This window comes from Papio anubis, chromosome 18 (genome assembly GCF_008728515.1).
Source record: "Papio anubis isolate 15944 chromosome 18, Panubis1.0, whole genome shotgun sequence".
NCBI lineage: Eukaryota > Metazoa > Chordata > Mammalia > Primates > Cercopithecidae > Papio > Papio anubis.
The window spans coordinates 44,440,251-44,455,639 of NC_044993.1; the positions used below are offsets into that span (position 1 = coordinate 44,440,251).

Below are 15,389 nucleotides of genomic sequence, written 5' to 3' on the forward strand. Positions count from 1 at the left end.
CTTTGATAAACATTGATTAAAAAAATCCTCAAAAAAATACCAGCAAACCAAATCCAGCAACACATCAAAAAATTAATCCACTATGTTCAACTAGGTTTTATCCATGGGATGCAAGATTGGTTCAACATACACAAATTAATACATGTTATTAATCACATAAACAGAACTAAAGACAAAAATCACAAGATTATCTCAATAGATGCAGAAAGAGCTTTCAATAAAATTGAACATCTTTCATGTTAAAAGCCCTCAACAAACTATGCATTGAAGGTACATACTTCAAAATAATGAGTTATCTATGACAAATTCACAGCCAACATACTGAATGGAAACAAGCTGGAAGCATTTCTCCTTGAAAACTGGAGGAAGACAAAAGTGCCTTCTCTCACCACTCTTATTCAACATAGAATTAGAAGTTCTAGCCAGAGCAATCAGGCAAAAGAAAAAATACAAGGCATTCAAACAGAAAGAGAGGAAATCAAACTATCCCTGTTTGCAGATGACATAATTCTGTATCTAGAAAATCCTACAGTCTCAGCAGAAAAGCTCTTTAAACTGACAGGCATCTTTAGCAGAGTTTCAAAATACAAAATAAATGTACTAAAGTCAGTAGCATTCCTGTACATCAACAACAGCCAAACAAAAAACCAAATCAAAAACAATCCCATTCACAATAACTAGGAATACAGCTAACCAGGGAGGGTGAAAGATCTCTATGACAAGAATTACAAAACATTGACTAAAGAAATCAGAGATGACAAATGGAAAACTATTTTATACTCATAAATAGAAAAGATCAACATCATTAAAATGGCCATACTGCCCAACGAAATTTACAGATTTAATGCTATTTCTATTAAACCACTGTTAACATTTTTAACAGAACTAAAAAAAATAACAAAATACTTTAAATTTCATATGGAACCCAAAAAAAAAAAAAAAATAGCCAAGGTAATCCTAAGCAAAAAGAACAAACCTGAATGTATTACATTACTGACCTCAAACTATACTACAGGGCTACAGTAACCGAAGCAACCTGGTACTGGTACAAAAAAAAACAGACTTATAGACCAATGCAACACAATAGAGGTCTAAAAATAATGCAACACACCTACAACCATCTGATCTTTAACAAAGCTGACAAAAGGAATTTGGGAAGAAATCCCTATTTAATAAATGGTACTGAAATAACTAGCTAGCACTATGTAGAAGATTGAACCTGGACTCTATCCTTATACCATACACAAAAAAAGACTTAAGATGAATTAAAGACTTAAATGTAAAACTTAAAGTTGTTAAAAAAAAAAAAAAAGAAAAAAGAAAAAAACACTGACAGATAATCTAGGAAATACCATTCTAAACACAGAAACTGGCAAAGATTTCATGATGAAGGTACCAAAGCAACTGCAACAAAAGCAAAATTTGACAAATGGGACCTAATTAAACTAAAGAGCTTCTTGACAGAAAAGGAAACTATCAGCAGAGTGAACAGACAGCCTACAGAATAAAAAAAAAAAAATTGTAAACTACACTTCTGACAAAGGTCTAATATCCAGAATCTATAAAAAATTTAAACAAGTTTACAAGAAAAAAAGCAAACAATCTTATTTAAAAGTAGGCAAAAAACATGCATGGATGCTTTTCAAAAGAAAACTTTCCATGTTGCCAATACACATATTTTTTAAAATGTTCATCACTAATTATTAGACAAATGCAAAGAAAAACCACAATGAGATACCATTTCACACCAGTCAGAATGGCTATTATTAAAAAGTCAAAAAAATAACAGATGCTGGCAAGGTTGTAAAAAACAGGGAATGCCTATACACTGCTGGTGGGAATGTAAATTAGTTCAACCATTGTGAAAACCAGTATAGTAATTCCTCATAGAACTAAAAACAAAATTATCATTTGACCTAGCAATTTCATAATTGCTGGGTATGTACCCAAAGAAATATATTCTGTCAAAAAGACACATGCACATGTAGGTTCATGGCGGCAATATTCAAAATAGCAAAGACATGGAATCAACCTAAATGCCAATCAATGGTAGACTGAATAAAGAAAATGTGGTACAGACAGGCATGGTGGCTCCTACCTGGGATCCCAGCACTTTGGGAGGCCAAGGCAGGTGGACAGCCTGAGTTCAGGAGTTCAAAACCAGCCTAAACGACAAGGCAAAACTCCATCACTACAAAAACTGCAAAACCAAAAATTAGCTGTGACTGGTGGTGTGCATCTGTACTTATAGCTACTTGGGAGGCTGAGGCAGAAAGACTGCTTGAGCCCAGAAGTTGAGGCTGCAGTGAACCAAGATTTTGCCACTGCACTCCAGCCTGGACAACAGAGTGAGACTCTTTCTCTAAAAAAGTAAAATAACATGAAACAAGATTTAATAAAAATAAAATATGTACATAAACATTATGGAATACCATGTGGCCATAAAAAACAGCAAGATCATATCCTTTGCAGCAACATGGATGGAGCTAGAGACCATTAGCCTTAGAAAACTAATGCAGAAACAGAAAGCCAAATGAATGTTATTATTTAAAAGTAAGATTTAAATAATAAGAACACATGGACACAAGGAAACAACAGACACTGAGGTCTAGTTGAGGGTGGAGGGTGGGAGGACAAAGAGGATCACGAAAAAACACCTGTTTGGCTCTACAGTAACTCAGTAACAAAATAATCAACACACCAAACCCCATGACACAATTTTACCTACATAACAAAACTGCATATGTACCCTTGAACCAAAACTAAAAGTTAAAAGGAAAAAAATCCATGGGTAGGAGAGAGTGCAATGTAGGTGGAAGAAATGGTTTGTGCTACAGATATGGCCCAGGTAGAGCTGTACTCTGGTTTATTTCTGTGCCCATGCAGGCAGATGAGATTATAAACAGATGGTCCAGAACCCTAGGTTGGTGGAGAAAACAGCTTACTGCTGCAGATTCAGTGTCTGGGCGTTGGGATATGCCAGGAGACTTGTAGATACTTCAGTAGGTTTTTGGCAAGAAACACTAGGATAAAAAACGCTGTGGTGAAATTCCTAAGGGTTGTGTCTAGTCCTGGGAGGGGTGCAGACACATCATGTCCAGTGGGTATGTCTGTGAGTGGGTGGAAATCCTGTGGTGGCAGCTGTGGGAAAAAGGGGTCCGCTATCAAAACTCCTTTCCTCTAAGTTTTCAATCCTCTCTCACCCTGGGAGGAGACATGGAATCACAGGACAATGGGCAATGTGACAGCCTGTGTGCAGGAGAGCAGAGCCTACCATTCCCAGACAACTAGAGTTCCATTCCAAGTCAGGCCAGGCCTCTGCGATATCTTTCTTCCGGCATCAATTCTGTAAAGTTTGCTGAACACCAAGCAATTCTCCAACACCAACTCACTGTTTAATATTTTAATTCTGACACCACCCAGAGTCAGCGCAGATTCTGATACAGGGCTCAGTCCCACAACACTGTCCTTACTGCAGATGCCAGTCACAAACCCCATGGGCCCATCTACGCTTCTGAGCTACTGTTTAAAAATTGGAGACTTTCATAATCTCCCTCAAGTTCAATAATTTGGTAGAGTTAGTCACAGAACTCAGCAAAACACTGTAGTGATGTTTACTAGTTTATTAAAAGAGATACAACCCAGGACAAGTCAAATGGAAGAAATGTATAGAACGAATAAAAAGGTGGGGGGAAATAAAGCACATAGATAATCCAGTTGAAGAGCTATGATTAATAAAATTCCCCATCCTTTGTGTTCTCCAGGAACAGTTCATGGAAACACCCTTCCCATTATGACTTAGATGGTGCTCTCTTTTCTTACCTTTCACATAGCCAGACACAGGCTCTCCACATTTCCTTCTTTTTCTCATTAAAAAAAAAAATCAGCTGAATTTGTCTTCAGTGGTCAAAATAAAACACTTCTTAACCAAACTTTAATAAAGTTTATCTCCTTTTCACAGGCTCCTGAACTTTGACCTACCCTCAGTCTGAGTCAACATACAAATGTATTTTATGTTCCTCCCAAGAACATGCTGACTTCAGGGTAAAACACTCTCTGACCTAAAATCTGATTATTCACCCTCCATTTGCCATTCCCCTCGCACCTTGTTTCTAATCGGCTTTGCTACTCCCTATGACAGAAAGCCCTTGTCTGCCTAAATTTTGCAATCTTTATAGATCTTATAGTTGGTACTTCCTCCTGTTGCAATACTCCTTTGGAATTCAATTTTTATTTTTTACTTAAATCTAACTGCTTTGTTTTACAAAATCTGGAACTGCCTCAAAACAGTAACAGCTTCATCTTCAGTAAGACTTTTCCAGTCCCCTTCCATCTGCCTGTGGACCCCCAGCTTTCCAGGGCTCTGAAGCTTCTTTCAGTATAAAGGCTTCTTCCATGGCTGAGGTGAGCAGGCTGAGACACCTGCAGAGGAGGGAGGCTCCCCAGAAAGAAGTAATTGGGTCTTTAGTAACCTCTTTTTGCAGGCTCAATATTAGCCTTAGCTCAGAGTAACTGGGCTCAAGCTTTAATCCTCATCTCAGAGTTATTCACCTGGTTTTTGAAACTGTAAAATCCAGCAAAATTACTCAAACACAGTATTCATATAAGGGAAGGAAATTTTAAGGTGTCTACATTTCATACCTCAATAAGAAAACCAAAAGTATCTATTCCCTTCAAACAATAAATGTATTATTGAATTATTTCCATTAAAACTCATGTAGTAAACAATTAGTCACATGGGAACACTTCTAGGGGGTACCAAGTTTCATCTAATAAAATTTAGCATGAAACTCAGAAATCAAGATAAAAGGATACAGAAAAGAGATAGTGACTGTCACAAACGTACCCTGCAAGAAGAGGAACTAATGTTTTCATGAATCTAGGTAACTCACCAGTTATCTACCACATTTTCTTGTGGAAATGTATTCATTTTCTACAGTCAAAATGGAAGATTTTTCCTGTTCTTTTCCTTCATAGCTAGCATCTAAAAGATAAGCCTTAAAATTCCGTTTGACATCACCAAGCCATAAAAAACACACCTGAGAAAATTTCAAAACTCAACAATAGGAAAGAAAAAGGTGAATGAGAATTTTTAACAAATGGAATATATGATTAGATATTAATTTTTTTCTGAAACCCACCTCTTTTATGCCATTTGCAAATATATATACATATATATACACACACACATTTTTTTTTCACCTTTCAAGCCCTATTAATAAAATGCAACTTACAAGTAAAAACTGAGGTGGTCCCAGAGCAAGATGGCCTAATACGAACAGCTCCAGCCTCCAGCTCCCAGCACGAGCGACACAGAAGACGGGTGATTTCTGCATTTTCAACTGAGGTACCCGGTTCATCTCACTGGGGAGTGCCAGACAATTGGTGCTGGTCAGCTGGTGCAGCCCGACCAGCGAGAGCTGAAGCAAGGTGAGGCATCGTCTCACCTGGGAAGCACAAGGGGGAAGGGAATCCCTTTTCCTAGCCAAGGGAAACTGAGATGCACAACACCTGGAAAATCAGGTGACTCCCACCCTAATACTGCGCTTTACCAAGGGTCTTGGCAAATGACACACCAGAAGATTATATCCCACACCTGGCCGGAAGGGTCCCACGCCCATGGAGCCTCCCTCATTGCTAGCACAGCAGTCTGAGATCTAACTGCAAGGCAGCAGGGAGGCTGGGGGAGGGGCTCCCGCCATTGATGAGGCTTAAGTAGGTAAACAAAGCTGCCAGGAAGCTCCAACTGGGTGGAGCCCACCGAAGCTCAAGGAGGCCTGCCTGTCTCTGTAGACTCCACCTCTGAGGACAGGACAAAGCTAAACAAAAAGCAGGTGAAACCTCTACAGATGTAAATGACCCTGTCTCACAGCTTTGAAGAGAGCAGTGGATCTCCCAGCATGGAGGTTGAGATCTGAGAACGGACAGACTACCTGCTCAAGTGGGTCCCAGACCCCTGCGTAGCCTAACTGGGAGACATCCCCCACTAGGTGCAGACTGACACCTCACACCTCACAGGGTGGGGTACACCCCGGAGACAAAGCTTCCAGAGCAAGAATCAGACAGCAACACTTTCTGTTCAGCAATATTCTACCTTCTGCAGCCTCCACTACTGATACCCAGGCAAATAGGCTTCTGAAGTGGACCTCAAGCAATCTCCAACAGACCTACAGCTGAGGCTCCTGACTGTTAGAAGGAAAACTAACAAACAGAAAGGACACCCACACCAAAACCCCATCAGTATGTCACCATCATCAAAGACCAAAGGCAGATAAAACCACAAAGATGGAGAAAAAGCAGGGCAGAAAAGCTGGAAATTCAAAAAATCAGAGCGCATCCCCCCCCTCCAAAGGAATGCAGCTCATCGCCAGCAACGGATCAAAGCTGGATCGAGAATGACTTTGACGATTTTGAGAGAAGAAGGCTTCAGTCGATCAAACTTCTCAGAGGTAAAAGAGGAACTATATACCCAGTGCAAAGAAACTAAAAATCTTGAAAAAAGAATGGACAAATGGATAACTAGAATAATCAATGCAGAGAAGGCCATAAACGAACTGACAGAGATAAAAACCATGACACGAGAAATACGTGACAAATGCACAAGTTTCAGTAACCAACTCAATTAACGGGAAGAAAGAGTATCAATGATTAAAGATCAAATGAATGAAATGAAGCGAGAAGAGAAGTCTAGAGAAAAAAGAGGAAAAAGAACAAAGCCTCCAAGAAATATGGGATTACGTAAAAAGACAAAATCTACGTCTGATTGGTGTGCCTGAAATTAAGGGGGAAAATGGAACCAACTTGGAAAACACTCTTCAGGATATCATGCAGGAGAACTTTCCCAACCTAGTAAGGCAGGCCAACATCCAAATTCAGGAAATACAGAGAACACCACAAAGATACCCCTCGAGAAGAGCAACTCCAAGACACATCATTGTCAGATTCACCAAAGTTGAAATGAAGGAAAAAATGTTAAGGGCAACCAGAGAGAAAGGTTGGGTTACACACAAAGGGAAGCCCATCAGACTAACAGCAGATCTCTCTGCAGAAACTCTCCAAGCCAGAAGAGAGTAGGGGCCAATATTCAACATTCTTAAAGAAAAGGATTTTCAACCCAGAATTTCATATCCAGCCAAACTAAGTTTCATAAGTGAAGGAGAAATAAAATCCTTCACAGACAAGCAAATGATTAGAGATTTTGTCACCACCAGGCCTGCCCTACAAGAGATCCTGAAGGAAGCACTAAACATGGAAAGGAACAACAGGTACCAGCCATTGAAAAACATGCCAAAATGTAAAGACCATCGATGCTAGGAAGAAACTGCATCAACTAACGAGCAAAATAACCAGCTAATATCACAATGACAGGATCAAGTTCACACATAACAATATTAACCTTAAATGTAAATGGACTAAACGGTCCAATTAAAAGACATAGACTGGCAAATTGGATAGAGTCAAGACCCATCAGTTTGCTGTATTCAGGAGACCCATCTCACACGCCGAGACACACATAGGCTAAAAATAAAGGGATGGAGGAAGATCCACCAAGCAAATGGAGAACAAGAAAAAGCAGGGGTTGCAATCCTAGTCTCTGATAAAGCAGACGTTAAACCATCAAAGATCAAAAGAGACAAACAAGGCCATTACATAATGGTAAAGGGATCAATGCAACAGGAAGAGTTAACTATCCTAAATATATGCACCCAATTCAGGAGCACCCAGATTCATAAAGCAAGTCCTTAGAGACTTACAAAGAGACTTAGACTCCCATACAATAATAATGGGAGACTTCAACACCCCACTGTCAACATTAGACAGATCAATGACACAGAAAGTTAACAAGGATATCCAGGAATTGAACTCAACACTGCACCAAGCGGACGTAATAGACAGCTACAGAACTCTCCACCCCAAATCAACAGAATATACATTCTTCTCAGCACCACAGCACACTTATTCCAAAATTGACCACATAGTTGGAAGTAAAGCACTCCTCAGCAAATGCAAGAGAACAGAAATTATAACAAAATGTCTCTCAGGCCACAGTGCAATCAAACTAGAACTTAGGACTAAGAAACTCACTCAAAACTGCTCAACTACATGGAAACTAAACAACCTGCTCCTGAATGACTACTGGGTTCATAACGAAATGAAGGCAGAAATAAAGATGATCTTTGAAACCAATGAGAAAAAAGATACAACATACCAGAATCTCTGGGACACATTTAAAGTAGTGTGTAGAGGGAAATTTATAGCACTAAATGCCCACAAGAGAAAGCAGGAAAGATCTAAAATTGATACCCTAACATCACAATTAAAGAACTAGAGAAGCAAGAGCAAACACATTCAAAAGCTAGCAGAAGGCAAGAAATAACTAAGATCAAAGCAGAACTGAAGGAGATAGAGACACAAAAAACCCTCCAAAAAAAACAATGAATCCACGAGCTGGTTTTTTGAAAAGATCAACAAAATTGATAGACCGCTAGCAAGATTAATAAAGAAGAAAAGAGAGAAGAATCAAATAGACGCAATAAAAAATGATAAAGGGGATGTCACCACCGACCCCACAGAAATACAAACTACCATCAGAGAATACTATAAACACCTCTACGCAAATAAACTAGAAAATCTAGAGGAAATGGATAATTTCCTGGATACTTACACTCTCCCAAGACTAAATCAGGAAGAAGTTGAATCTCTGAATAGACCAATAGCAGGCTCTGAAATTGAGGCAATAATTAATAGCTTACCAACCAAAAAAAGTCCAGGACCAGAAGGATTCACAGCCAAATTCTACCAGAGGTACAAGGAGGAGCTGGTACCATTCCTTCTGAAACTATTCCAATCAGTAGAAAAAGAGGGAATCCTCCCTAACTCATTTTATGAGGCCAACATCATCCTGATACCAAAGCCTGGCAGAGACACAACAAAAAAAGAGAATTTTAGACCAATATCCCTGATGAACATCGATGCAAAAATCCTCAATAAAATACTGGCAAACTGAATCCAGCAGCACATCAAAAAGCTTATCCACCATGATCAAGTGGGCTTCATCCCTGGGATGCAAGGCTGGTTCAACATACGCAAATCAATAAACGTAATCCAGCATATAAACAGAACCAAAGTTAAAAACCCCATAATTATCTCAATAGATGCAGAAAAGGCCTTTCACAAAATTCAACAGCCCTTCATGCTAAAAACTCTCAATAAATTCGGTATTGATGGAATGTATCTCAAACTAATAAGAGCTATTTATGACAAACCCACAGCCAATATCATACTGAATGGGCAAAAACTGGAAGCATTCCCTTTGAAAACTGGCACAAGACAGGGACGCCTTCTCTCACCACTGCTATTCAACATAGTGTTGGAAGTTCTGGCTAGGGCAATCAGGCAAGAGAAAGAAAGAAAGGGAGTTCAGTTAGGAAAAGAAGAAGTCAAATTGTCCCTGTTTGCAGATGACATGATTGTATATTTAGAAAACCCCATCGTCTCAGCCCAAAATCTCCTTAAGCTGATAAGCAACTTCAGCAAAGTCTCAGGATACAAAATCAATGTGCAAAAATCACAAGCATTCTTATACACCAGTAACAGACAAACAGAGAGCCAAATCATGAATGAACTTCCATTCACAATTGCTTCAAAGAGAATGAAATACCTAGGAATCCAACTTACAAGGGATGTAAAGGACCTCTGCAAGGAGAACTACAAACCACTGCTCAGTGAAATAAAAGAGGACACAAACTAATGGAAGAACATACCATGCTCATGGATAGGAAGAATCAATATCGTGAAAATGGCCATACTGCCCAAGGTAATTTATAGATTCAATGCCATCCCCATTAAGCTACCAAAGACTTTCTTCACAGAACTGGAAAAAACTGCTTTAAAGTTCATATGGAACCAAAAAAGAGCCTACACTGCCAAGACAATCCTAAGTCAAAAGAACAAAGCTGGAGGCATCACGCTACCTGACTTCAAACTATACTACAAGGCTACAGTAACCAAAACAGCATGGTACTGGTACCAAAACAGAGATATAGACCAATGGAACAGAACAGAGCCCTCAGAAATAATACCACACATCTACAGCCATCTGATCTTTGACAAACCTGACAAAAACAAGAAATGGGGAAAGGATTCCCTATTTAATAAATGGTGCTGGGAAAATTGGCTAGCCATAAGTAGAAAGCTGAAACTGGATCCTTTCCTTACTCCTTATATGAAAATTAATTCAGGATGGATTAGAGACTTAATATTAGACCTAAAACCATAAAAACCCTAGAAGAAAGCCTAGGTAATACCATTCAGGACATAGGCATGGGCAAGGACTTCATGTCTAAAACACCAAAAGCAACGGCAACAAAAGCCAAAATTGACAAATGGGATCTAATTAAACTAAAGAGCTTCTGCACAGCAAAAGAAACTACCATCAGAGTGAACAGGCAACCTACAGAATGGGAGAAAATTTTTGCAATCTACTCATCTGACAAAGGACTAATATCCAGAACCTACAAAGAACTCAAACAAATTTACAAGAAAAAAACAAAGAATCCCATCAAAATTGGGCAAAGGGTATGAACAGACATTTCTCAAAAGAAGATATTCATACAGCCAACAGACACATGAAAAAATGCTCATCATCAGTGGCCATCAGAGAAATGCAAATCAAAACCACAATGAGATACCATCTCACACCAGTTAGAATGGCAATCATTAAAAAGTCAGGAAACAACAGGTGCTGGAGAGGATGTGGAGAAATAGGAACACTTTTTTTTTTTTTTTTTTTGAGACGTTGTCTCGCTCTGTCGCCCAGGCTGGAGTGCAGTGGCCGGATCTCAGCTCACTGCAAACTCCGCCTCCCAGCTCACTGCAAACTCCACCTCCCGGGTTTATGCCATTCTCCTGCCTCAGCCTCCCGAGTAGCTGGGACTACAGGAGCCCACCACCTCACCCGGCTAGTTTTTTGTATTTTTTAGTAGAGACAGGGTTTCACCGTGTTAGCCAGGATGGTCTTGATCTCCTGACCTTGTGATCCGCCTGTCTCGGCCTCCCAAAGTGCTGAATAGGAACACTTTCACACTGTTGGTGGGACTGTAAACTAGTTCAACCATTGTAGAAAACAGTATGGCGATTCCTCAAGGATCTAGAACTAGAAATACCACATGACCTGGCCATCCCATTACTGGGTATATACCCAAAGGATTATAAATCATGCTGCTATAAAGACACATGCACATGTATGTTTATTGCAGCACTATTCACAATAGCAAAGACTTGGAATCAACCCAAATGTCCATCAGTGACAGACTGGATTAAGAAAATGTGGCACATATACACCATGGAATACTATGCAGCCATAAAAAAGGATGAATTCGTGTCCTTTGTAGGGACATGGATGAAGCTGGAAACCATCATTCTCAGCAAACTATCGCAAGAACAGAAAACCAAATACCACATGTTCTCACTCATAGGTGGGAACTGAACGAGATCACTTGGACATGGGAAGGGGAACATCACACACCAGGGCCTATTATGGGGAGGGGGGAGGGGGGACGGATGGCATTGGGAGTTATACCTGATGTAAAAGACGAGTTGATGGGTGCTGACAAGTTGATGGGTGCAGCACACCAACATGGCACATGTATACATGTGTAACAAACCTGCACGTTGTGCACATGTACCCTAGAACTTAAAGTATAACAAAAAAAAATAAAAAAAGAAAAAAGGAAAGAAACTATATATTAGATTAAAAAAACAAACAATTAAAAACTGAGGTTCAAATAAGTGAACAAATCTTTTACAGGTGATAAGCCTAGAGACTGGCAGTGCTGATTAAAAAACAAATGTGCCTTATTCATGTGTCAAGTAAGGCCAATCAATCACTTAAGAGATTGTCCCACCCCATCCTGCTCAATTGAGTGCTCAATAACCACCCTCTCAGGAGACACTGCACTACGTATGGCCCAGTGAGTGCCCCAGATGCATTTTACTTTCCAAGTTTTGCACTGTGTCACTGGGGTCAGGTTCTTTTTGACTTTTGGGATGCCATTTTTTTCTTTCACAAATTGTTCACTATTTTTCTTTAACTATATTTATTTCATTATTTTTCCGTCCCCTTAAAAAAAAACCCAGGGGGCAGAAATTATTTCTATGTTTTTCCCTCAATACCAGCATCTGACTGGCTGACCAGCAATGTGTCTCCAAGAAATGGAAGCTGGGTTGGGTAAAGACAGTTTTAATGTCTCAAGGGGTTAGCTTTTCAAAAATCTAAGTACACCAGGAGATTCCTGTCAGCCCTAGGGCATCCACCTGCTTCCTTGAGGGGCTACACTCCATACCTCAGGTTTTCCTATTAAAGAAAATAACCCAGGAGCCGATATTCACTAGACACTCTAGCAGACATAACCATGGTGGGTATCTTGGTTTATCCCCAAACGATACCGAAACCCAAGACCCGGAAAAACTCAAGGGTGGCTGAAAACAATCCCAAAAGTTTCCAAAGGGAAACCTTGATCCAAAAATATTCTGATAAGACCTCTGTACATAGAGAAGATAAAAGAGTTACAATACAGTGTCAGGGGATTATTCTTCACTTTCTTCTCAGGGGAAATATTTTTCAAACACATCTTTGTAAAAGCCCCATCCAATGCTTTGTCAAAAAATGAGTAATTCATGGCCATATGCAGTAGCTCATGCCTGTAATCACAGCACTTTGTGAGGCCAAGGCAGGCAGTCTTGAGGTCATGAGTTCGAGAACAGCCTGGCTAACAAGGTGAAACCACGGTTCTACTAAAACTACAGAAATTAGCCAGGTGTGGTGACACGCGCCTGTAATCCCAGCTACTCAAGAGGCTGAGGCATGAGAATCACTTGAACGCAGGAGGAAAAGGCTGCAGTGAACAGGGATGGCGCGGATGCAGTGAGCGCAGCTTGCGCCACTGCACTCCAGCCTGGGTGACAAAGTGAGACTCCATCTTAACTTTTAAAAAATGATTAAAACACGATATCTAAAACGTACAGTAAAGGACAAATAGTTGATAATGTGAATTAGGGAGGGGAAACTGGCATTTGGGAATGTCAAAAAGAACTGAAAATTTAGTATTTTACTGCAAGCCAGAGTTAGGAGGAAGAAATGCAGGGTGGTGGGGGTGTTGACTTGAGAAGTTGCTTGGGACGCATTTGAAAAACGCAGGGAAAATCATTCCCCTGTGGAGTGTGAAAATAACTAAGTGGCAGGCGATGAAACTGATGTGGCTCTAGTCTTTGGATTTTGACTTGAAAAAAAAATCTAACTCAAGTGCGTTTTTTTGGTTTGTTTGTTTTTTTTTTTTTTTGTACATTACTACACTGGGGGAAACAAAATTCAGACCTAACCAACTATAAACCCTCTGATTGCATAACCAGGAAATCTGTACGCTCAGAGTGGAAATTAAGAAACTACCTGTGGCCGGAGGCGGTGGCTCACGCCTGTAATCCCAGCATTTGGGAGGCCCAGGCGGGCGGATCACGAGGTCAGGAAATCGAGACCATCCTGGCTAACACGGTGAAACCCCGTCTCTACTAAAAACACAAAAAATTAGCCGGCGTGGTGGCGGGCGCCTATAGTCCCAGCTACGCTGGAGGCTGAGGCAGGAGAATGGCGTGAACCCGGGAGTAAAGGTTGCAGTGAACCGAGATCCGGCCACTGCACTCCAGCCTGGGTGACAGAGCGAGACTCCATCTCAACCAACCAACCAACCTAACTGTACGTAACCGATTAATGAATGTGGGTTTTTTTCATCATGCACCTTATAAAAGTCTTCTCTTAAACCCTCTCCCATGGACCACAAACTACAAATCATAGCTGGGTGCTCTACATTTTTTGAACTGCTGTTTCAATAAATTATTTAACGTTTGCGGTGACTGCCATAAATTTTTCATAAGAGAAAAGAGGGACCAAAAGCTCTTCCGATTCATGAACCCCGCACCCCGAGTCAGGATTCTCCCCTGACTACCCTCCCGTGGTCACCGCACAATCGGGTAGAGATGCGGCGCGGTGGGTGCAAAGCTGCCCAGAGAGGGCTCCAGGCCGGGCACAGTCACTGCGAAGGGAAGAGACAGGACGCCCGGGGTCCCGCCTGTCCGCCCAGCCGCCATCTTACGGCTGAAGGGGACTGAGGGCCGAGCTGCACCAACGTGAACTCGGCGCCTCAGATTTTGGAGCTGACTGCTGGGAGGCCTGAGTCCCGCTACAGCCACTTCCGATCGCTTTCAACCAGCCCCTTCCCCCTCTCTGGAGATGTCGGACCCGGCACTCTTACCATTTCTGGGTTTCCTAGTGGGTGGGTTTCCTAGTGGGTCTTGCAGGTCACCGGGCCACACAGACTGCACCTCCAGGAGCGGAGGATACAGAGCAGTGAAGACTAGACCAGTAGATCTGGCTGCAGGAAGAGACAAAGGACCCACCAAATCCCGGAAGCCGTCCTGTACTTTCCAGGAGCGTGTCTTACTGGACGGTTCCTAGTTTAGAGTCTCTGACTGGATAACGCTTAAAGCCCGCCCCTTCAGTACCTGAGTGACAGAAGATTTGACCAGACACTGGGCTGAATGAAGAAAGAGTGACAGCCTGGGCTGCAACCTTTTCAGGCATGGCTTCCTCCCTGAGCTGAGCTAGGACCAACCGGGAGTGTATTTGCATTTAACCCTGTGTACAAAGTGATGTGCATTTATAAATAACATATTATATGGCTATTCGCAAATGAAAAGAATATAATAACGATTATTTTAAAATTTCAGATTTTATGAACTTCCTGGCTTCTGGTCCTTTGAGCAGGCAGCCTGAGATTTTAAAAAGGAAGCAATCCTCTGAAATAAAATGTGAGCCAAATGTAAATTTTAAAATTTCAAGTAGCCAAACTTTTTTATTTTCATTTTAAGTACTTATTTATTTATTTTGAGACTGAGTCTCGCTCTATCACCCAGACTGAGTGCAGTGGTGGCGATGTCGGCTCACTGCAACCTCCGGAACTCCCGGATTCAAGCGATTCTCCTGCTTTAGCCTCCCAAGTAGCTGGGATTACAGGCGCCTGCTACCACGCCCGGCTAATTTTTTTTTATATTTTTAGTAAAGACAGAGTTTCACCATGTTGGCCACGGTAGTCTCGAACTCCTGACCTCAGGTGATCTGCTCGCTTTGACATCCCAAAGTGCTGGGGTTACAGGCGTGAGACACCACACCCGGCCATCTCTGTCAGTTTTCTAATAGTAAAAAATAGCCAACAAAGGAATTATGTTTTAATTCATATTCTTATTAGTCAAATTATTTTTTAATTCATATTCTTATTAGTCATTATTCTGGGGATATAGTCAAAATTCATATATCCCCAGAATAATGATAATTTTGG

At 40.9% G+C, this 15,389-nt stretch overlaps 1 pseudogene; it reads right to left on the reverse strand.

Annotated features, from left to right (window-relative positions):
* The window catches only part of LOC101010113, a 41,437-nt pseudogene extending 26,624 nt beyond the window's left edge, over nucleotides 1–14,813 (reverse strand).
* Nucleotides 14,814–15,389: the final 576 nt, after the last annotated feature.